Source organism: Mauremys mutica, chromosome 7 (assembly GCF_020497125.1).
Source record: "Mauremys mutica isolate MM-2020 ecotype Southern chromosome 7, ASM2049712v1, whole genome shotgun sequence".
NCBI lineage: Eukaryota > Metazoa > Chordata > Testudines > Geoemydidae > Mauremys > Mauremys mutica.
This window is the reverse complement of record NC_059078.1, coordinates 8,908,681-8,932,144: the sequence shown is the minus strand read 5'-3', so window position 1 is coordinate 8,932,144 and position 23,464 is coordinate 8,908,681. Positions and strand designations below refer to the sequence as shown.

The 23,464-nt window shown below is 44.9% G+C and overlaps 1 protein-coding gene across 4 annotated transcripts in view; it reads left to right on the top strand.

The window, feature by feature from the left end:
* The window catches only part of FRMD4B (FERM domain containing 4B), a 186,754-nt gene that overhangs the window by 20,187 nt on the left and 143,103 nt on the right, over positions 1-23,464 (top strand). Inside the window, exon 1 of one of the 4 annotated variants that reach the window (XM_045024463.1) lies at positions 7,764-7,783. The exons of the other annotated variants lie outside the window; for them this stretch is intronic. The gene's annotated coding sequence lies outside the window, so the exon portion shown is untranslated. Of the gene's footprint in view, positions 1-7,763; positions 7,784-23,464 lie in introns of those variants that run through there. 4 annotated transcript variants of the gene reach the window in all.

Here is a 23,464-nt window from a genome sequence, read left to right as displayed (position 1 = left end):
GAGACAGGGTGGAAAGCCTTGCATGTATTTCCAGTGAAATCTGTTCATCCCAGGCTAGTTTTGTTGCTGCTTTATCTCTCTATTGGATGCTTCACATGGTAGAATAATGGTACCAAAAATAATGGTGTTGCTTTCGGTGGAGGGAAGAATACATTGATTAGCCTCAGCGTCCCTGCTAAATTATACTAGAAGCTATCACTGCAAGTGAGAAGTACATCTTCTTCCCCTCATGGTGTTCCTCTGAGTTGTGATTGCAATGTCTTGGTGGGTATGTTGCCTTCTGTTAATTTTCTTGGATTTGGAAAGCCACTACCAGATTAGGGTTTATTCATTTGCTTTATGCATTTAAATCTACTAATTGAAATCCTCCTTATGTGTTTCTTCCATCGTGCTAGGTATTGAATACTCATGTGCTGAAGAGGTACATCTCCAAAACTGCCTTCCTATATTCCCAGACCAACCTCCCCTCCCCTCCCTCTTTTCTGGCCAAAGGAAATAGTGTTTAAAACTTTCTTCTCCCTGAGATGGAATTTTGCAGAATGTTGATTTCTTGGTATGTTGTCCAACCCCCCCCACCCCCCCGACACCATCATCACTCCCATTGTTGTGGTGTTTGGCATTTGTGTTTGTCCCCGCTGAGATCTCAGCCACTGCCACCAGCCAGAGTAAACGTAACTTAATATCAAACATAGGGCCAGATCCATGACTAGTGTTCGTTGCCAGAGCACCATTGACTAAGCTGACCGCTAGCTGATCTGGCCCATACGATCTGAGAATCAAAGCTGAATTCTCCACTTTCTGGTGCTCCACATCACAGCAGGACCCGCTAAAGCTAATGCCTGGCACTGTGTCCTCGAGAGGAGCTACAACTGCTCTTTATCTCCGAGGACCCATCAAGCTGAGATTGTTGTGGTGGTGTTTGCAATTTCTAATCTCCATGGTGATTCCAGTAGCTGATTGATATGAATAAAAATGTCTTGGTGCTATTGTGTCCCAGTGATCTGTATTGCCTTAGCCACTAGATCAGCATGTGTCTTGACAGTGAGAAGATAATGCTGTTAGCTCAGAATGGCACTGGAGCTGTCCTGATTGTAATGTTAGAACTTGTACTCTTGTTTATTCATGTGTTCCATTTAATAGATGCTAGATAATAATCAAACCAAAAGGTGGAATACGGTGGTAGAACACAATTGGAGAGGCGTGCTCTTCCCCTCTGTGTGAGAGACACGCGTCTCTGGGGAGGTACCTGCGTAAATGCCATGCATGTTGATGGCACAACAGAGACCTAATTACAGGTCGATTCTCCTCCTCTGTCACAGCTGTACCATCCATTCGTATATGGCCAAGCTGAAAATTTGGATTCCCAGAGGAGACACTGTATGCAATTATATTTTAATGATATTATCCAGCTAAAGTGGAGGAGAATTTCCCGTGTTCTCCTGCCCTTTGCCATGTATGCTTCCCCCCCTCGGAGGAGGAATCCATTGTGGGTTTTCAGATTGTGCTTTTAAAACTTTTTTTTCATGTCCTCTGTTTGAAAAACCTCACAGACTTTGCTTCATTGGGTCAAACCCCAAGATGTCAGATGGATTTATACTGGATATTCATTGTGTTTGAGCATCTCAGAAGTCAGCGAGTCTCTTTGGTCCTTTTTGGGGGGTCTTTCTATTATTTCTTACTTTTCAAACATGTTTTTAAACTCATTTGTAACCTGTTCTCAAAATTCCCCACACAAAGGAAGGCTTTAAATAGAAGGACCTCTGGGGAGTTTTGGAAGCACTAGAGCTTAATGCCACTGAAGATTGTGAAATAAGGGAAAAAATCTACATGTTAAATCTGTTAAAGCAGAGGCAGAGACCCTGGAGGAGTTCTAATACCATATGATGGATGAGAACCTAGCAAAAGAGACATTTGGATTCTTAAATAAGTAAGTACTTTCCTTCCCCAAGCATTTGTTGACACTAATCCGAAAAGCAATATTGTGAATGTGGCCTATTTTTTCATCTCTCTTCTCCTCCCAGCCCCGCTCACCATCCATTAAAGAGCAGAATAAAAAATATCTACAGTAACAAATAACTATAGCTAAAAGAAATGGAACTAGATTTTAATTTGCATCAGAAGATGGCGGGCCATATTCTGACAACAGTTACGTCGTTGTCTGTGTCTGAAGTAACCCCTTGATCCCTGTGAAGTAATGTAAACTGGAGTAACTGAGATCAGAATTTGCCCTTTGGAATTAATTTGTTCTTACTAAATATAGTACTACGTGGTAAATTTGTGATGAACTAGTTTGATTATGTGGTGACCAGGTTAAGATTAGATTTTAAAAAAAACCTTCTTCTGTGCTGTCCAACATTTTCATGTTTCTGTCCCTTTGTTCATGCTCCTCTTTCAAGATCTTCATAGAGGGAGATCTGTTAGGCAGCGTAGCAACACCAGATGGAGCATCCCAAGAGAACATTCTTTTAACTCGTGGTTACACCATTGGTGTGGTACTCTGAGCCAGTGGCCCATTAAAAGACTTGAAATTTAGGTTTGGTCTACACTACGGGGTTAGGTTGATTTAAAAATGACTGTGTCGACACAACCAACCCCGTTCCATCGACCTAAAGGGATCTTAAAATCAACTTCCGTACTCTTCCCTGGCGAGGGGAGTAGTGCTAAAATCAACGTTGCTGGGTCGAATTTGGGGTAGTGCGGACGCAAATCGACTGTATAGGCCTCCGGGAGCTATCCCAGAGTGTTCCCTTGTGACTGCTCTGGACAGCACTTTGAATTCCGATGCACTAGCCAGGTACACAGGAAAAGCCCTGGGAACCTTTGAATTTCATTTCCTGTTTGGTCAGTGTGGCAAAATCAGCAGCACAGGTGACCATGTAGTCCCCTCAGAATCGTAGAGCGTAGACTGTTTCTACACTCCCCCTATCATCTCCGTCCCTGAGGTCATCACAGATTAGAAGGCGAAAAAACCGCACTTGTGGTGACATGTTTTCAGAGCTCATGCAGTCCTCCCACACTGATAGGGCACAGCTTAATGCATGGAGGCATTCAGTGGCAGAGGCCAGGAAAGAGTGCAAATAGCAGAGACAGGACACGATGCTAAGGCTAATGGGGGAACAAATGGACATGATGAAGCATCTGTTGGAGCTGCAGGAAAGCCAACAAGAGCACAGACCCCCGCTGCATCCAGTGTATAACCACCTACTCTCCTCCCCATGTTCCATAGCCTCCTCACCCAGACGCCCAAGAACACGCAGGGGGAGGCTCCGGGCACCCAGCAACTCCACTCCAGAGGATGGCCCAAGCAACAGAAGGCTGTCATTCAAACAGTGTGATTTTTTTTGTGTGGCTACAATAAGCGATGTGGCCTTGTCCTTCCCTCCTCCCCCACCCCACCCTGGCTACCTTGTCCGTTATCTCTTTTTTTTTTTAATTAATAAAGCATGGCTTCAAAACAATAGGGAATGGGGGAGGGTGGTTGGCTTACAGGGAATTAAAATCAACAAAGGGGGTGGGTTTACATCAAGGAGATTAAACCCCCCACACACACATATACACACACCCTGACCGAAGCCTGGCCAGTCATGAAACAGGTTTTCAAAGCCTCTGATGTGCAGCGAGCCTTGCTGTGCTCTTCTAATCACCCTGGTGTCTGGCTGCTCAAAATCGGATGCCAGGCGATTTGCCTCAACCTCCCACCCCGCCATAAACGTCTCCCCCTTACTCTCTCAGATATTATGGAGCACACAGCAAGCAGCAATAACAATGGGAATGTTGGTTGCGCTGAGGTCTGACCAACAGCGCCAGCGAGCTTTTAAACCTCCACAGGCACATTCTACCACCATTCTGCACTTGCTCAGCTTATAGTTGAACTGAGCGGGCTCCATGTTTGCCATGGTATGGTGTCTGCACAGGTAACCCAGGAAAAAAGGCGCGAAATGATTGTCTGCCGTTGCTTTCATAGAGGGAGGGGTGACTGATGACATGTACCCCAAACCACCCGTGACAATGTTTTTGCCCCATCAGGCATTGGGAGCTTAACCCAGAATTCCAATGGGCGGCGGAGACTGTAGGAACTGTGGGATAGCTACCCACAGTGCACCGTGCCATAAGTTGATGCTAGCCATGGTAGTGAGGATGCACTCCGCCGACTTAATGTGCTTAGTGTGGACATACGCAATCGACTGTATAAAATCGATTTCTAAAAATCGACTTCTATAAAATCGACCTAATTTCGTAGCCATAGTGTAAGAAGGGTCATAGCCATGCAAGCAAACCCTTCTGGTGTAGTATATGAAAGAGTTCTTTTGCTAGTATAGCTCATATCAGTTCTCCTAAATTAAACTATACCATGGAAAGGACTCTTGCTGTATAACTGCATTCACACTAAGGCCTGGTCTACACTAGTCAAACTCTACGCGTCGACCCGGCAGGTAAGTATAGACCTACCCTAAGTCTTCTGCTGACATCGTTATGTCAGTTATTTATTTATTCACATAGCTATACTGTCAAAACCTTCAAGGGTAGACCAGGCCTTGTTTAGGTTTAAGAGATTCTTCCTGCTGCAGAATAAAGAATTCAGTGGGAAGGGAGAGGTGCTGTGATTTTTGAGGCACAAAGGCTTATAAAGTGAGACCCCCATGAGCCAGAACCTCAGCAGGTGTGAATTAGCATAGCTCTGTTGTTTTCAGTTCACTTATACCAGCTGAGGATCTAAGCTATGGTTCTTCCTGAAATCAGGCTACCATACCTTAAACTTCACTCCAGTTAAACATGATGTGAACTGCTTTTTTAGCAATCTAGCTATACGCCAGAAAAGGTTCATATGTAGGCTGGCTCACTTGCTACCTGTGGATGAGCCTGTAAGAGTTATAGAAATCACAGTAATGATATGAAATATACGTTTTCGTTGAGCAAAGGTGTCAGAATTCTCTTAGAGAGACAATCTAAGAGTTAGTTCAAAATGGAAATCACAGGCAAGTGAAGAGAGGTGTAAGCATGCCAGGCAAACTGGAGACAAGAGTGAGAAATTGGAACAAGTGATGGTGGGGTACAGAGAAGACTCCTGCCAAATTACCATGAACTTGGTCAAATGATTCTTTTTGTTGTCATAGGAAGTCAGAAAACCACGTGAACGTGGTCCCAAATGCTTGGCCGTTGCTTCTGCTTGACCTATAGATACAATAATTCCACTAGAACCAAACCAAGTCACTTAAATGTAAGACAAGGTGATCAGAGCTTTTAATTACTGCCTTCACCTCTTCTGAGACCAACCTGGATATGTCTGTAATTACTAATTTAATCTGGGCTATTTGAGCTTTAAATGTAATGCCATTATTTTATCCCAAGTCACGTTAACATCTCACTGTTTCTATTTTCATAGGAGATTAACATTTTTCCATAGAGAGAAAACTTGGAAAGAGTTATATGCAGATTTGTTTTTGGAACAGACTGGCTACAAATGGAATGGCATTTTATATTCTTGGGGGTTCTTTTTTTCAGATAGTCTCATGGGATTTGTAGCTGTTAGGTTTTTCTTAGCAGTGCATCTCATCTTAAGAGTCCCAGGACCTTCTGAAGGAAGAAATAGCTTGTAGAATAACTCCTTTCATGATAACAGCAGAGTATTTGTTGAGGTCCCGCTGTTAAAGCAAACATGCACTTCTTAAGGAGTGACACTGGAGAGACTGTTTGTTTGTATTTTACAAACTGATGGGAAGATGTAAAGTTTCCCAGTACACGTTAAGAATTCCCACAGCTACTCCGCAAATGAAACACAGCTGTATTATGTGAACTACCACAGCTTGTGGTCCACCTTTTTATTTCATCGTCACACTAGATTCCCCCCCACCCCTTGTTTACCTGAAGCAGAAGATTTGTGATTTGAACCCTCTTGGAACAGTCCTGTAGTGGTTGATATAAAACGGTCTTCCTGTTTTGGAACCATTCTGTGAAATGTTATGGAGAACTGTATCCTTTCTGTAAACAAAATTCCACAGGGTGTTTCAAAACACACCTAGAAAAATATTAAATTGTACAGGAGCAGAGCAATTTTTATAGAACCCCTCTGGTTTCATCCCCAATTATGGGGGAGGAGGGGGAAATACTATACGATATAAGAGTGGGCTTTATTTATACATAAATAATGTTCCTCTGAAATGCCCGGGGAGTGCGAGGCGATCGGACGGGGATTGGTGACAAGGGGTAGAAGGGGAAGGAAGCTGCTTTCAGCACCAGAGTGTTATTGTAGGGAGACAACTGGATATTAGGATATGCGCCACCTGGATATTAGACAAGGCACTATGGGAAGGGGGGCAGAGAAGGGGTTCCCTGTATTCTCCCTTTCTGTCTGTTCTTTAAAACACCCACCCACCACCAGCCATAATGTAGCCCCTAGTATTTATATAACTCCTTGAAAATTCAAAGTGCCTCAGAAATATTGGGCCAGATTGTCTCTAACGATCTGGCCCCTTAGTGCTGCTCAGGCAGGGCAGCGGGGCCAGATCCTGTTTGCACAGGCCCACAGAGAATTCCCTGGCTGAGGGGAATGCTCTGTGCATGTAAACCCAGCTGCTGCTTATCCTCGCCCTACACCCCTGCAGAATGTGTGGTGGGATGTACGTTCTTCCTCCACCGATGTAGGGACAAGGGGCCAGTGATGTGAGTTAGAGCAGCCTCTAACTTACCTTAGGGCAGCCTCTCCTCTCACTCACGCAGGAGCAGTGGCCTTTGGATGCCTCATTTCTTTATGCTAAGTGGAGCTTGGAGGCAAGATTGAATTTAGCCCATTCACTAATCCTTGTCATGCTGCTGGGAGGTTGGTCAGCATGTATTGACATCTCTTCTTACAGATGGGGAAATGTAAGGCTGACTAACGTCCCAAAGGACACAGAGAGCCAGTGGCAGGAGTAGGATATTGGCGTTCCTGGCTCCTGGTCTTGTATTTGGACCACTAGTCTACACAGTTGCATAATCCTGAAATAAATAGCACAATTGCTGTGTTTAAGATGCAGGTGGTTGTGTTCTAAACTATGGTAGTGGCAATGGAATCAGGCAAACAATAATATCTCCTATCCGGCAGTGTTTGCACAAAATCAGCTGGGCAACAGTCATGGGGCCAAACTTCAAAAAGCTTGTATGTTTGGATGCCAAGAATTCTGACTCTGATGTCTAAATGGAATTTGTGTGCAGGAACTTCTGAGCAGCTAGATATCCAGAGGCTCAATTTGTGGGTACAAATGGCTGTCCCAAAACAAATGCTTCAATCTAGATACCCAGAACCTTATTTGTTGCTTAATTATGGGTCCCTGGTTTGGTGACCAGGTGGTGGCAACTGAAAATTTGCCCTATAAAGCTTTAGCTTCAAGCATAAACAGAGAAACAAGTGACTGTATCACCATATAAGCTTACAGTGAATTTCAAGCCATGGGCCTGATCCTTCTGTTCAGATCAATAGTAAAACTCGTTTTCATGACCAATATGTTTGAAAGAAAGTGTTTCTGTGATAGCATACAGTATGAATGGAGATACCATTTACATAATGTGCTATATCAAGATATCTACTTGTTTTAACCGAAAGTGGCTTTTGCAGCTGCATTGAGCAATCTTGTTTTCTGCCAGAAAATAATAAACTATTTTTTCCCTGCAAAAATAGTCTCTTCGGGAAGTGCTGCTTGAGAGTATTCCCAGGGTCTTGGAGCCTTGAATGCATTTTGCAGCTGGGTGTCTCTGAGTATATTTCAATGGGGCCTGAAACCAGCTTGCAGTCCAGCTCCACTGTAAGGTATGTTGTAATGCTGTTAATTTGAAACAATCTGCTGCAATACAGTCACTTTATAGAGCCCTAACACAACGGGCAAGTATTTCATCTCTAAGGGCCTAAGTCATTTGGAAATCTGTGTGAAGCTTCCCACCCATCAATTTGAACATCTCTCTCAAATGTCTTGGGGAAGTACATAGTACATCTTAAAAAGATGCCCCGTACAATTATATGGATGAACTTTATCCTTCTCCCTGCCTATATTTCACTGGAAAAAACTCAACTCCTGAAAGCCGGCGGTGTTATTCAGTGGTTAAAGCACAGGGATGAAAGTCAGGAGTTCTGGATTTTATTCCTAATTCTGCCACTGACTCATACTATTTGATCTTGGACTACTTAGTTAATCGCTGCATCAGTTTCTCTGAGAGGGCAATCGTTTAATTATTATGAGGGCATAACTGCTGTAAATGTTACGTACAATAAGACTCCTTATGCAGCGGGTTCTTGTGACTCTGATCTGATTATTTTTCCTGGCATCCCATCTTGTGTATGTGTGTGAGATGAGACACTTTTGGTTACTGATTCGTGTTATATTAGTTTTTGAGAAATGTTCTGTAGTGCTGAAATATAAATCTGGGTTTGCTAAGAGGGAAGATAACTTGCTGTAAGCTTTAAACCAACTCCTCCTTGCAGAGAGACCAATTGTATTCTCTTTGATTTCACACTATCACATAGGTTGCATGTTGGATTTACTCACTGGATATTCGCAAAAGGGTGACAGGAATTCAGGCTACTATGGCTAAGATAATATCTTTGGTTCAATTTTGCCGGCCGAGAGCTTTAAAAAATGGAAATGGTTATTGATAAACAGTCCTATTTTCCTTGTGAGTACTGGAGACCTGGAACCCTAAGAAATCAAACCAGTGTACTGAAAATTTAGCTCAGATTATCAAATGTCAGGTTAGGAAGGGGGTGAGAGAGAGAGGGAAGGATGATATTGTGTTCTGGATTAAAAACGAGACTCTGTCTGAAAGTGAGCTAAACAATTTTAGAGCAATTGGACAACCATTCCCAGTCTCTGTTCAAACCTAAGTTAATTGTATCTAATTTGCATATTAATTCAAATTCACTGAGTTACCCGTGGGATGAATGTGGCCTATTATGTTTAGCAAAAGATCTGGTTTATTTATCATTTTAGGTATGACTTCTGCTTTTTGCCTTATTGGTATTTCTTGACTATAGAATCAAGGACGCTTTCCTGCTTCCTTGCTAACACCTAAGGTAGTGGGTTGTCAGCAATACTTTGGCATCCAGTAAATAGAAGCCCTTCTGTTTTCTGCCCTGGTTGCTTCAGGTTGGGAGGCTGAAATAAATTTGTTAGTCTCTAAGGTGCCACAAGTACTCCTGTTCTTTTGACAGCCTCCCAACCTGGAGCAAATACTCACCAGCAACCACACACCACACAACATAAACACTAGCCCAGGAACCTATCCTTGCAACAAAGTCCGATGCCAGCTCTATCCACATATCTATTCAAGTGACACCATCATAGGACCTAATCACATCAGACATGCCATCAGGGGCTCGTTCACCTGCACATCTACCAACGTGATATATGCCATCATGTGCCAGCAATGCCCCTCTGCCATGTACATTGGCCAAACCGGACAGTCTCTACAGAAAAGAATAAATGGACACAAATCTGACATCAGGAATCATAACATTCAAAAACCAGTGGGAGAACACTTCAACCTCTCTAACCACTCAGTGACAGACTTGAAGGTGGCAATTTTGCAACAAAAAAACTTCAAAAACAGACTCCAAAGAGAAACTGCTGAACTCAAATTAATATGCAAATTAGATACAATTAACACTGGCCTAAACAGAGACTGGGAATGGTTGGGTCATTACACTAATTAAATCTGTTTCCCTATGTTAAGTTCTCCTCACACCTTCTATGGGTCATCTTAATTATCACTTCAGAAGTTTTTTTTTTCTCCTGCTGATGATAGCTCATCTCAATTGATTAGACTCTTCCTGTTGGTTTGCATACTTCCACCTTTTCATGTTCTCTGTATGTATAAATATCTCCTGTCTGTGTGTTCCATTCTATGCATCCAAAGAAGTGAGCTGTAGCTCACGAAAGCTCATGCTAAAATAAATTTGTTAGTCTCTAAGGTGCCACAAGTACTCCTGTTCTTTTTGTGGATACAGACTAACACGGCTGCTACTCTGAAACCTTCTACTTCAGCTCATAATAGCTGGCTTGAAACTAAACGTGACAAGCTTCACTGTTGTAATTACTACCTGGTGTTAACTTCATAGAATTTTAGGATAAACTTTAGCCCCTGGAATAATTAGGTGCCACACCCACTGAAGTCAATAGTAACTGTGCCTGCTTATGTCTGAGGCTGAATTTGGTCCCTAGAATCTAGACATGGAAAAGACGGGCTTGATTATTTAGGCCATGTTCCTGCCATTGCAGGATTGGAAAAGGGTGTAGTTAATGGAGGGTCAGTTTGGGTTAGAGGCTCAGTTGGGAAAATCAGACTGCTCCGTTGATTTATATGGCACTATGCTGATTTACCCCCGCTGCGGAACTAGCCCGTTATCTTTAGTAATGCAAGATAATCAAGAACATAAGTGTTCCTGTTCCAGACCAGATGACTGCTTTATCTGATCAGCAACTTGATTTTAGTCCAGGTGCTTAAGTGAGAGGTTAAACTACCTGGATTATATATATCCAGTTAGACAGTTCTGTATGCGAGGTAAAATTCCTTCCTGACCACCCCTATAGTGGTATCATCTTTTGCCCTGAAGGATGAATTTTAATTATCTGTATTATTACAATCCACTTCTGCAGTTTGCTGAGCAAGCTGACTTTCAAGAAGCCCTCCACATCGCAACGAGCCACCTGTCTCTCATTACCAGAAGCCAGAAAGGGACAGGCCTGCCTGATAAATATGGTTCAGCTGCTATGAAATTGCTGTGAGCTAGAGGAGCATTCTGGGTATTGACATGCAAATGAGATAGCAAACCTCCCACTTTGCTCCACAATTACTGTGGGGAAACCATAGGCACAAATCTATATAAATTGCTCCCTCACGCTCACACAATAGATGTACAGTGCGTGCATACAGTGCATATATATGGACAATTGAGTATGTTGAGCTGGTGTGTGCATCCCGTTCTCTTATGCCAGATGCCTGTTTATAGTGGGTAGGAATGTCACTGTCTCCAGCATAGCATGCTAGCTGCTAACGTTAATGAGTTGCAGCATCCATTATTAGCCTTTTCACAAGAATATCCTGACCGTGCTGTATTAATTCCATGCCATGTGTTGAGACAATCGGCAAGAAGATCTTACTTTTTGAATTCTCTTTATCCGAGGGGCATAAATGCTGCACAGATCAATAACCTGCTGCTCAGTTGTTCAGATCTGAGGGTCCCATCAACTCCCGGGGTTGATTATTTTGATGATGATGATTATTATTATTCAGACAAATTCTACCCAACGGCCAGCACTGTTTTTAGCTACCCAGGATTCAGATGGTCTGGGTATTAATTTGAAATAAACAACACTGCAATCATGACTGTGATAAGCAGAATTTTCCAGACTCCAACCTTAGCTAAGTGGGTTTATAGAATAAGGGTGAGGGAGTAAAAGTGGAACTGGCTTGTACAAAAATGTTAGAGCCCTTCACTTCCATATAGGCTATAAATCTGTTTATCAAATTCATAAGTGCTTTGATCCAATGGAAGCTGTGTAAGATAAGGAAAATTAGATTTCCTGTTCCAGACGTGAAATCAAAGTGAAGCCAGAAGCATAGGACTAGATTAATCGTCTTCTAGTTAAATCTTGCAAGTAATACTGTCTAAACACTTCAGATCCAAAGGGGATTATGTCCAAACACTGAGCTGAAGGAGTAGTTTAAGGCTGTTCTGAATTGCATAACAGTCATTTAGGCATCCAGTGTCAGGGGAGAGCATGCACTGGGCAGAGTGGGGTTGGTGGGGGATGATATGGTGCTTAGGGTAAGCAGCTAAGAGGGAAGGGAAAGACAGATGACGAAGCCTGGAGAGGGAAAGCTATGGAGAGAGGCCCAACATAAGTGAAACAAAAGGAGACCAATATGATCTCTCCAGACTAGTGAGCATGGCAAAGTATAATGTTTGTCAGTGTATGGGCTGTCAGGCACACTTCCTGGTATGCATCCCTATTCCCCTTTCCTTGCCCTGTCCTGCCAGTGAAGGATTAGAAATAAAACCCTGCTCTTTGCAATGCCTAGGGGCCACTTCTGCCATCTGCAGCGCAACCAGTAAGGGAGTGCTGTGGGAACTCGGTAGTCCCCTCTCTGTCAAACACACGGACACAGCAGGAACCCATCAGGGCAGGGCTTTTGTTTAAACACCTGCATGCACATAGATCCCAGTTCAGCAAGGGGCTTAAGCACGTCTAACTTTAATCACGAGTAGTTCCACTGAGCCAGTGGGACTTCTCAGATGTTTAAGGTTAGGCCTGTGTTTCTGTGGAATCGGGTCCACCGATGGGATGCGTATTCCAAGCTCCTCTGTGCCTCTTGAGACTGATCATTTGAGCTGGAAATCTTGAGGAATGGGCTGATGTGCAAGGTTCTGGCATTGCGGTGTCGGCTGAAAATGCCGCATGAAGAGTTTCTCTCCTGATATTTTGTCTCTGCTTATACTGGTCATGCAGAGACATGCCATAATGTGGGGGAGGAGGGATAGCTCTGTGGTTTAAGCGTTGGCCTGCTAAACCCAGGGTTGGGCGTTCAATCCTTGAGGGGGCCACTTAAGAATCTGGGGCAAAAATTGGTCCTGCTAGTGAAGGCAGGGGGCTGGACTCAATGACCTTTCAAGGTCCCTTCCAGTTCTAAGAGATTGGTATATCTCCAGTTATTATTTATTTATTTTTATATTTAGGAACACTTCAGAACTCTCCACATTTTGCTGCTTCGTCAGATTCTGAAACAGATCGAAGCCTGGAACGAGTAGAGCGTAAAGTGTCCTCCCCCAATGTTTGTCCTCTCCATTAAAACTGCCCCTTTAGTTGTTTCATCGGTAGCATGATCTAGTGGCTAGAGCCACAGACGGAGAGTCAGGAGACTAAAGTGCTGAACCACTGATTCGCTGTGTGGTCTTGGGCAAGCCCCGTAATCTTTTTGTGACTCAGTTTACCCACCTGTAGAATGGGGATGATCATCCTTGCTGCGCCTATTGTGAAGCATAATCAGTTGATGTTCGTGAAGCACTTGAGATGCTCTTTAATTTCAGAACAGTTTATGAACCATAGGGCAGTGTAATATTCCTTTTATTCAGGATGTGCTACAGGTGAGAGGCTAGTGGGTTTGAGGGAAAAAAAGCAAATCTGTCAGTGTGTAGTGTATAGCGTTCTCTTCAACCAGTAAAGCTCCATAGTGTATCACATGGCTTTTTATGCCACGCAAGAGGGGCCATTTCTGGATAGTCATGTACAGCGTGCTTAGCAGTGTACTTTCTTTCCTTTAGTATCTTAGCTAAAGTATGTCTGATTTAACTGATGGCTTTATTTTCCACAGCGTGATGCGTGTATCTGAATTCCCAGTGATCCCCTTCAATGGCCCACCCCTTGGATCTCTACCGGCTCTCGGTTACTACTTCATTCCAGTGTTCGGAGATGATCCTCCGTGCATCTGACTGCAGCAGCTTCTTGTGCACCAATTTCCTTGGGTTCTTTATTCACTGGTGCTATAGTACTGCCATTGACGCTGGAATTGCTGTCACAGGGCTGTCAGAATGGTGAAGGAAAGGAGTCTCCCATTCAGGGCCGGCTCCGGGCACCAGCGAAGGAAGCAGGTGCTTGGGGCGGCCAATGGAAAGGGGCGGCATGTCCGGGAATTCAGCGGCGGGTCCCTCAGTCCCTCTCTTCCTCTTTGAGCTGCCGCCGAATTGCTGCCAAAGAGGAAGAGAGGGAGTGAAGGACCCACCGCCGAATTGCCGCAGAAGAATGAAGCGGCGCGATTGAGCTGCTGCCGAAGTGCCGCCGATCATCTTTTTTTCTTCTTCTTCTTCTTTTTGCTTCACCGCTTGGGGTGGCAAAAAAGCTGGAGCCGGCCCTGCTCCCATTTCTCCTGCGCTGCAGCAATCCTCTCGCTTTGTTTTCTGCACTGATTTTTAATGGTCCCTCTTGGTTGCTCTAATCCATTCTAGGAAAAAAACTCCCACGGAAATCCTCATACAAATAGCAATGGGGTGAGTGCAGGAGTTTCTTTCCATAAGCGATAATACCGCCTCCACTTCCAGGGAGTTGCTTAACCAAAGAATGCTGTCGTTCCCCAGGACAGTGGGTAGCAGTTTCCTTTCCTGGTTTAGGAGTCCGTGTTACTAGCCCTAATGTGGCTACACAGGGCAATACGGTCTCCCTGTCCACGTGCATGGCTGTGTTAGGGCACAGGGGAAGAGAACATGCACTCAGAGCTCTTCCCTGTGGGCAAATTAGTGAAGAGTGTGGAGAGTGGGTGGAGCCATGGCTTGGCTCCTCCCCCATCTGCCAGTCTGCGGTGCTAGCCAGGCCTGAGTGGGAATCGAGCGGTGGCCTTGGGGCAGGGAAGGACTTTGTGACTCTGGGGCTATGTCTACACTTAAACTGGGAATCCCACCCCTAGTTCAAGACGTATTCACACTAGCTCTCATTGAGCCACAGGGCATCGAAAACAGTAGTGTAGCCGGGGTGTCGTGGGCAGCTTTGAGTCGGTACCCCGGGGTCCAGGCGGCTTTGTACCGGGGGCGGCTAACCCCTCTTGTTACTGCCTGTGCTAGCACTGCTACTGGACAGTGTGCGCACAACCAGTCTGGCTACCCAGATTCCACCACTCCCCGGGCTCAGCGGGAGCCTCTTTCGTGCAGCGGATGGGGCAGGATTTATCCTACTTAAAGACTTTTAGCTATTGGGCTGGATTCTCAGCTGCACCCAACTGTCTGCTGGGTGATTCCCTGATCTTGGGATCAGTTCTGTTCTGGCTCTCGTGCGCTAGAGCAGCCAGAGGAGCTGCTCTAAAGCATGCATGGCTGGTGTTCGCCCAGAGGGGCAGTGTGCTAGTTGAGAACAGCTGCAGCTGCTCTCTAGTCTCAACCCTTCCTGCCCTAGCACCTACACAGGAGACTGCAGAAGTAGTGGCTTGGGAGCCAGCTACACCTGCTTTTAGCCAGCTGGGGAAATCCTGGAAGCTCTCCAGGCCCTTTGTGCCATGTGAATCGATGTGAAGGGGGCCAGAGTATAAAAGGAGGATCTGGCACTATGTTTGCAAGGGGCTATGAACAGAAAAAAAGTGGAATACTAACAATCATAAAAGAGAGGGGCAGCTTAATGCGGGCACAGGCATAGGTGGGAAGAGCTCCTGGGGTGGAAACCCTGCTCAGACAATGACGGCTGGAATGGACTTGGACAAGTCACTTAACCTTTCTGGAAAACAGCAGTAATTATTGATCTACCTTTCAGGAGGGTTGTGAGGAGCAGTTTAAAAAATGCTTTGAAACTTAAATGTGCAAGTGCCATCATGTTGTTGAGTCATCCATAAAACAAGTGTTAAAAAGCTCATTATTTTTTAATTTATTTTTTTTTAATTTTCATTTGGAAAAAAATATTCTGTGCAACTGCATGAAAGATTTCAGCTTGGTGCCTGTGGTATTGAACATCACTACAAACTTTGTGCTGTATGCAAAATGCTGACAAAATCTTACATCTAGTTCCCATAGACTAAACACTCAGGTGCTGTAAATCTGGATCGCCAAGCACTGAATAAATGCACGCACAAATCGCTGGTTCTGAAAAATGAAGAGTTTCCCTCCCCGGCCCCCTTACATGTGATAAAGATGCATCTGGCAGGGAGGAGGCAGGCTGGTTATTTGCTAGCAGTCTCTTGATAAAGTGGAGTAAAAATTAGGTTTAACAACAAAAAATAGAGGAGCTCCTTCATCCCATAGCGTAGCTCATCTCATCTTAGGGGGAAAAGAATTTCATTTCTAACTATGGATCTGTGGCGCTTTCAGCATCCTGGAAACTCTTGTGTTCTCCATTGGCCTAGATGGGATTGCAGAACTGATCCCTTATAGACTGTCTTGTTTATCTTTCTGTCTGTCCAGGTAAGTATTTTATCATGTTCTCCCTGCTGGTATCTGAGTGCTGAGCTGCCAGGCCAGTGACTTGTAACTTCAGCAGAAGTTTCAGTTTTAAGGTCAGCAGGACCTTTGATGTTTGCATTTTGAGAACAAATGCCAAAAGGGTTTGAATTTTGGAGCTGTGCCCACAGAGTGGAGCTAAATAATGGTACAAGGAGTAGGGCTGCTTGGAAGAACAGAGGGTCTGGCAGGATGCAGCATTAATCTGCCAAGTTGTCATGCCAGGTAAGGGCCTTATCATGCTGTCATTTAATTTAACTGCAAAGCTCCCATTGAGCTCAGTGGTACAGGATTAGATCCTAAGTGAGTATAAGTTTTTGTTTAACAATTCCAGTTTTCTCCCCTTTTAGCAAGTCCAAATATAGTATAAATTATTCGGTGCCTGTCACGGCCGAGCTCTCTAGAAGCTGGCAGATAAAATTTTAAGTCAAATCACTGAAACTAGAGTAGAATAATTTATACTCTTAGAAAGAGGAGTTCTGAAGTCAGACGAGCCGGGTGATGCGAATTTATGTGGTTGCTTTGTCCCCTCAGATCCTGTTTGTTTCCAAATGTTTGCGAAATTATGAAACACTGCTCCATGCTAATCATCTGAAAGGTAAAATCCAATAATTAGGCAGAAATTATTAAATGGGCCAGAGGAAAATGATTTACTAAAATATTTTGGTGCAATTAGTATGCAATGAGAATGACAAAATGAGCACTGAATACCAGATTACTGCAGAAAATAAATTCTTATAAATAGCATACTGTTATACTTGTTGGGAAGCAGCATGGCCTAGCAGGTGCAGCGCTGGCCCGGGATCTGGGAAACCTAGATTCTAATCCCAGCTCGGCCATTGGCCTGCTGGGAGAATATGGGCAAGACACTTCATCTCTTTATGCCTCAGTTAATGATACTTACCTCTTTGAGATCTGCTTATGAAAAACTAAGTATTATTGTGGTGTTATTTTGTAACCAAGATTTCTTTCCAGTTTGTCTTAGCACGTAAACTTTGTTTCCAAAATATATACACATTTATCCGGAGGATAAACTCATCCCTATTCATACAAGGGATGATATCTGCCTTTGACACTTGCTTAGCTCAAATATGAATCTGCGTCAAGAGGAACAGCAGGTGGGTGGTCTTCAAACCGCTTTGAATGATGTGGTTTCTGAACACTTGGATACCAAGAGCAGTTGCTTTTGAAACAGACCATAAGATGATGCTCTGTAATACCAGTGTTTAAATGAGTAGCCCAAGGTGTATCTGGTAAGTGGGTTATGAAGTTGTCAAATATGACTTATTTTGGAAAAAAAATAAACTGCTTTTACAAGGAGTAGCTTGTGGGTGCATACACAGCACCTATTGATTTCAGCAAAAATTTAGTGGGGACGTATACAAAGAGCCCGAATTCTGATCTCTGCTACGCTGGTGTAAGTGGTGGTGTTGCTCTGATCTGTGCCAGTGTAACTGGGATCAGAGTTCAGCTCAGTATATACAGTGTTGTCAGGCAGATTTCAGAACACTGGGATCGCCAGACTGGATCAAGCCAGCAGTCCTTCTGGTTATCTGTTTCTGACTGTGGCCAGTACCAGATGCTTCAGGAAGGAGATGTAAGAATCCCTGCAATGGACATGCAATGGGGTATATTGGACATTTAAGGAGGAATTCTCACAGTATGTCTATGCTATGATTAAAAACCCACAGCTGGCTCGTGCCAATGACTTGGGCTCTTGGGGCTTGGGTTAAGGGGCTGTTTAACTGCAGTGTAGATGTTCGGGCTGGTTTCTAAAATCTTTGTTTCTCTGTGCATTTGCGGGGACTCTGTTTGACACTCAGCTGCTTTCCCCAGACCTGAAGAAGAGCTCTGCGTAGCTTGAGAGTTTCTCCTATTCCACCAACAGAAGTTGGGCCAATAGAAGATATTGCCCAGTCTCTCTCAGCTCTCTGTAAAATAATTTTCACTGTGTTTCCCTTGTAGACCATTAGGCCTGGATCCCCAGGCAGACCCCTGCACCAACACAGAGCTCACTGCAGGATTATACATGTCAAGACCAGAAGGGTAATCTAGTCTGACCTCCTGAGTAACACAGGCCATAGCATTTTACTCAGTAATTCCTGCATCAGGTAGGGTGGCCAGGTGTCTGGTTTTCCAGTCGAAAAGGGGACCTGACAGTGTCAGGTCAGATCTACTGACCAGGCATCTGAAATCTGGTTACCGGAGGCAGGGAGGCACCGAGTCATCACCCATGCCAGCCCCTACTCAGTCAGGGCCGCTTCTGACCCTGTCAGAAGACAGGATCCCAACCCCTGCTCTGCAGGCGGGTCCCTCCCAACCCACACAGGGAGGGAGGGGAAGAGCAGTGAGTGATGGGGGAGGGGGAAAGAGGAGTGAATCTTGCTGAAACCTCCTGAGGAGAGCCCACGGGGGGAGTTCAGTATTGTTTTAAGAAACTAGAAGTGAAACTTGGAGCTAGCAGACAAGTTAGTGTCCCAAATCTTTCTATTTATGACGTTAATTTAGTGCCAGATTTATAGTCTCAGACTGAAATCATCGGTTTGGCCTTGATCCTGCCCCGCACTGAAGTTGATCGCAAAACTCCTATTGTCTTCAGTGGTATGGAATTGGGTCTTTTGTCCTGGGGTGTCTTGTGCTGGGGATGAGTTGGGTCTGCATCCATTCAAAAAAAGACCCTTCTGAGAGGACGCAGCGTGTGTCTGTTAGTGCCAATGTCCTGACTTCCGTGTCTGTGAACTAGGACCTGGACTCAAACCAAGATGTTTCGCCATCACCACTGAACTGTCCTCTGCTGGTAATACATTAGGTAGCTGCCGACCACGACAGGCTTTGCACTGTTGATGTAGAGGAGCGATGCTCTGTATCCTATTACGGGCAGATAACTAGAGCCATGCAGTCAACATAACATAAGAACAGCCATAGGTCAGACCAAAGGTCCATCTAGCCCAGTATCCTGTCTTCTGACAGTGGCCAATGCCAGGCGCTTCAGAAGGAATGAACAGGACAGGTGATCAAGTGATCCATTCCCTGCCATCCAGACAAGAGACACCATCCCTGCTCATCTTGGCTAATAGCCATTGATGGCCCTATCCTCCATGAACTGATCTAGTTCTTTTTGAACCCTGTTATAGTCTTGCTCTTCATAGCAAAGAGTTCCACAGGTTGACTGTGTGTCGTGTCCTTTTGTTTGCTTTAAACCTGCTGCCTCCTCCTGACTAGGTCTTTGTATGCGTGCATGCAAAGTCATGAAAGTTTTGGTTAACCTAATATGAAGTCTCTGTCAACAGAGTTTTTCTCTCTCTCTCTCTCTCTCTCTCTCTCTCTCTGTATGTAAGTATATTTATGCATCTGTACACCGGCACTCCTTCTTGGGGTTGCAGAGGTTATAACTGAGGGCAGACTTCAGCTTTTAAGTGCTGATCTTGCAAACTCTTACTTGTATGATTAGTTGTCACTCAGGTAGTCCCGCTGAATTTAATGGGACATCTTACGTGAAGAAGGATTATGCACATGAGGAAGAGTTAGCAGGAACAAACCCTTCGTGACTACCGTTGTACGCTAAGCCTCTTACGTGACACAGCAGATCCAGGGCAGTCATTGTGAGCAATGACAATCTCTGTACAAAACAATCTTTTCCACTTCTGCTAGAGGTGCAATTTCTATACCTCTGAATATTTGTCCACATATGACAGAACAAGAGCTTTTTCTTCGACTTCACTACTAGTGTATTGCTGTACATCTGTGCTGTGCCTAGTTAGCAAAACACCATTTGGCAAGTGTATAACACTGGTCTGTGGTGACAATATGGTTATAACTCAGGAATACAGTTTTCTCCTGCTGAGTTAGTGTGTCCGGCAGGCTGAAGACCAAATCATATAATATATTTTTAAACAAAAACTTTTTCAGAAATTGTGTTTAGTCATTTGGTCAGATCCTCATTGACTTCAATGGGGCTATGCAGATTTACACCAGCTCAGGATCTAGCCTTTTACTGCAACATGGAAAAGTATATTGTATTGTCAACTCTTGTAATTAAACAAATATGAGAGAGAGAGGGAAAACTGGCTAAATATAACACCTCTTGGAAGCGCCACTAGCAGGTCCATTTAGAAATTTCTTCACCTTCTTTGCTCTTCTGATGAGAATAAGGGAATTTTCCCCATGGGATAGATTTAATAACCTGGAAAATTACTAGTACATTTATGAATCTTGCACTAATGAATTATCTTGTAATTAATTATCATGTTAGCTATATTATTATAGCATGTTAGTTTTTTCTGTACCCTACCACAGGTCTTTGGATATTAAAATGTACAGAAAGATCCAAGAAAGATCAGATGATTTTTTTTTATTTAAATGAAGGGAAAATTGTATCTCACGCTTATATTTTAAAATGGCTTGAAGAGGTTTTGCTCAGACATCCCAGAACAGTTCACCTTCAAGCAGAGGAGAGGCCTGGAAAATCCCATCCCCCATAGATGAAACTTTAGGGAAATTGTGGATGGCTGGAAGCAGGGCCTTATCACCGCATTAGTCCAGTTTTACACTGTTGTAACTTCACTGAAATCAATGGAGATGCAGAAGGGTAAAGTTGGAGTAACTAGGAATGAATCAGGCCCAACAGATAACAGAAATGCTTTGGTAATCACTATCTGTGACTAGTATTTCTTCTCTCGCCTATCTCAGTGAGAATTTTGCTATTGATTTTGACGGGAGAAGGATTGGACTTGTAATGTTCCACTGTTGTCTTTGCTAGTAGTACCCTTTCCTCTTGTCCAGCTTTTATCCATGTCCAGCAGTGCTCATTGCTTGCTTATTTTTGTGGTATTCTTTTAAAACTCAAACACATTTAAAATTCTATACAGGCTAATTTCAACTCCAATGACTGGAGTTAAAAATTAAGCTCCAAAATTGTGCTGTCTATATTCTGACTATTAAGTGAAATGATCTTTATTTAATTCAAAATGGCTTTTTCCAATATATTTTTATACGAGTGAAAATCCATATGCAAGTAGAGCTAAAATAATAGGAAATCCTGAACTGTAGCTGAACATTTTTCATTCAACCCATGCATATGAGAAGCTGCAGGGTCTCAAAAACAATGACCTCATGTAATACTATGCTTGATGAATTCTTTAATGTAGTTTTAATTGCCTGAGGCTAACCTTGTAACAGGGTAGAATGTGACATTCAATCTACTACTTTCTGCGATTTAAGGGGCACAGAGTTCAAATATTTATTTGTGAAGTAAAAATAAGTTTACCAACATTGTAAATATCAATTTATTGTAAGTGCCTCAATCTGCCAGCAAATTTTTTAACACTGGAAAGCTGGAAAAAATAATTGTGATGCATGTTAACAGTGAAAATGACTGAGGCATGAAGCTGAGAATCCTAATAAGTTTTGCATGGTTAGTAGATTGCATCTTCGTAATGATATGAGTATATAGAGGTGAATCATACTTTAAACTTGAGGGAAATATTTTGATAACAGCAAGGGTGGTAAATTACCCCTGGGATCAAATTGAAGAATTTTTAGACTTAAGATGAATATCTGAATATTCTATATTTTCTTCAATATTTCCATGGCAATGGCCTTCTTTACAAAATCAGTTTAGACCTCGATCCTGAAATCAGACAGCAGCGTAAGCAAACCACCAAGGGAGCACTGAGCCCCGTTGCCTTCAGTGAGGCTGTGCATCGGTTCAGTGATCTGTCCACGTAGATCCGATTGCAGAACAGAGGACTTAATGCATCTAGTACTGCAGGCATCCAGAAGTGAGACTAGGCCATAAAATGTCTATTTTACAAAATAATGTATTTAAATATAGCACCACATCAAAATGTTAGCTATGCAGTCCCTTCTGGTCTGTGAGGCATTTTTTACTGCACCCCAGATTGCAATGACTTTGGCTGTAATTGAACTGAGTGTTGCCAGTCACAGAGAGAGACCTACCAAGGCACAATTAAATTAGTGTAGCTCTGTTGAAGTCAGTGGTGCTACTTTGAGTTATACCAGCTGAAGATCTGTTGCTCGGACTCTAAGTGGCCTAATCCAAAGTCCAATGAAGTCAATAGAAAGACTCCAAATTACTTAAGTAGGCTTTTGTTCAGCACTTTAGTTACTTATATACAGGGCCGCCCAGAGGGGGGGGCAAAAGGGGCAATTTGCCCCGGGCTCCGCAGGGGCCCCCAAAAGAAGAGCGGAGGCTCCCGCCTCCGCCCCTCTCCTGGAGCCTCAGCGTCTCCGGCGGGGCCCCTGAGCCCCGCCCCGCTCAGAGACGGTCCCGCCCCCGCCCCGGTCCTGGCCCCAGCCTCTTACCGAGCACGTCTCCGGCGGGGCCTGAGCTCCGTCCCGCTCAGAGACGCGTGGTGAGGGGGCGGGGCTGGGAGCTCCAACGGGGCCTGAGCCCCGCCCCGCTCAGAGTGGCGTGGGGAGGGGGCGGGGCAGCTGCCTCCGCTTGGCGTGGAGCTCACAGCCCCGCCCCCTCACCACGCGGCTCTGAGCGGGACGGAGCTCAGGCCCCGCCGGAGACGTGCTCGGTAAGAGGCTGGGGCTGGGGCCGGGGCCGGGGTGGCGGGGAGGAGCGGGACCCGTCGGGGCCGGGGGCGGGCCGGAGGCGCGGGACCCGCCGCCGCCGAAGCGCAGCCCGGTCTTCGGCGGCGGGGGGCCCCTTCTGTTCCGGGACCCGCCACCTAAGTGCCCAGAAGGCCCATGGCGGGGACCCCCCCCCGCCACCGAATTACCGCCGAAGACCGGGCTGCGCTTCGGCGGCGGTCCCGCTTCGGCGGCGGTCCCGCTTCGGCGGTAATTCGGCGGCGGGGGGATCCCGCCGCGGGTCTTCGGGGCACTTTGGCGGCGGGTCCCGGAACGGAAGGGCCCCCCGCCACCGAAGACCCCGGGCCCCCGGAATCATCTGGGCGGCCCTGCTTATATAGACTGTACACTGCCACAAAGGATACCCCTGACTAAATTTTTTTGCATCTGGAAACTTCCCCACCTCTCCTGACTGTTGATAAAAGTGAATCATTTCTGCCAAAGGCTATTAAAATCTGGTGAGAATTTATCAAGGGAATAGGTATTAAGTAAATCTCCTAGTCACATGAGAGATTATTGCAAGATTTAACAATTTCTGACCAGTGTAATGCAAGAGCTCTCCCAAGTTGTTTGTACACCGCAATCCCAGGTGAGATTTCAGCTCAGGTAGATGCACCCACGCTAACACAGCTAAAAATAGCACTTGGGGGTGTACAAGGACCACAGGGTCTTGTGTTGCTGAAGCTTGTGCTGCAGTATCTACACTTCTGTTTTTAGCCATACGTAGACGTGCAGACTCACCCCTGCGGCGCCTCCTGCTGGTGACTTCCGGGAATTAGCTCGATTCAGCTCTGGATCGCCCTCTGCAGGCTGGTGATCCACCTGTCCTCTGGCCCCCGTGTCCCTCCCTGGACCTGGTGCCCTTTTACCTGGGGTGCTGCCCCCTGGCAGTAACCCCTTTCTCTCTGGGTTTCCCCTCCCCCAGGG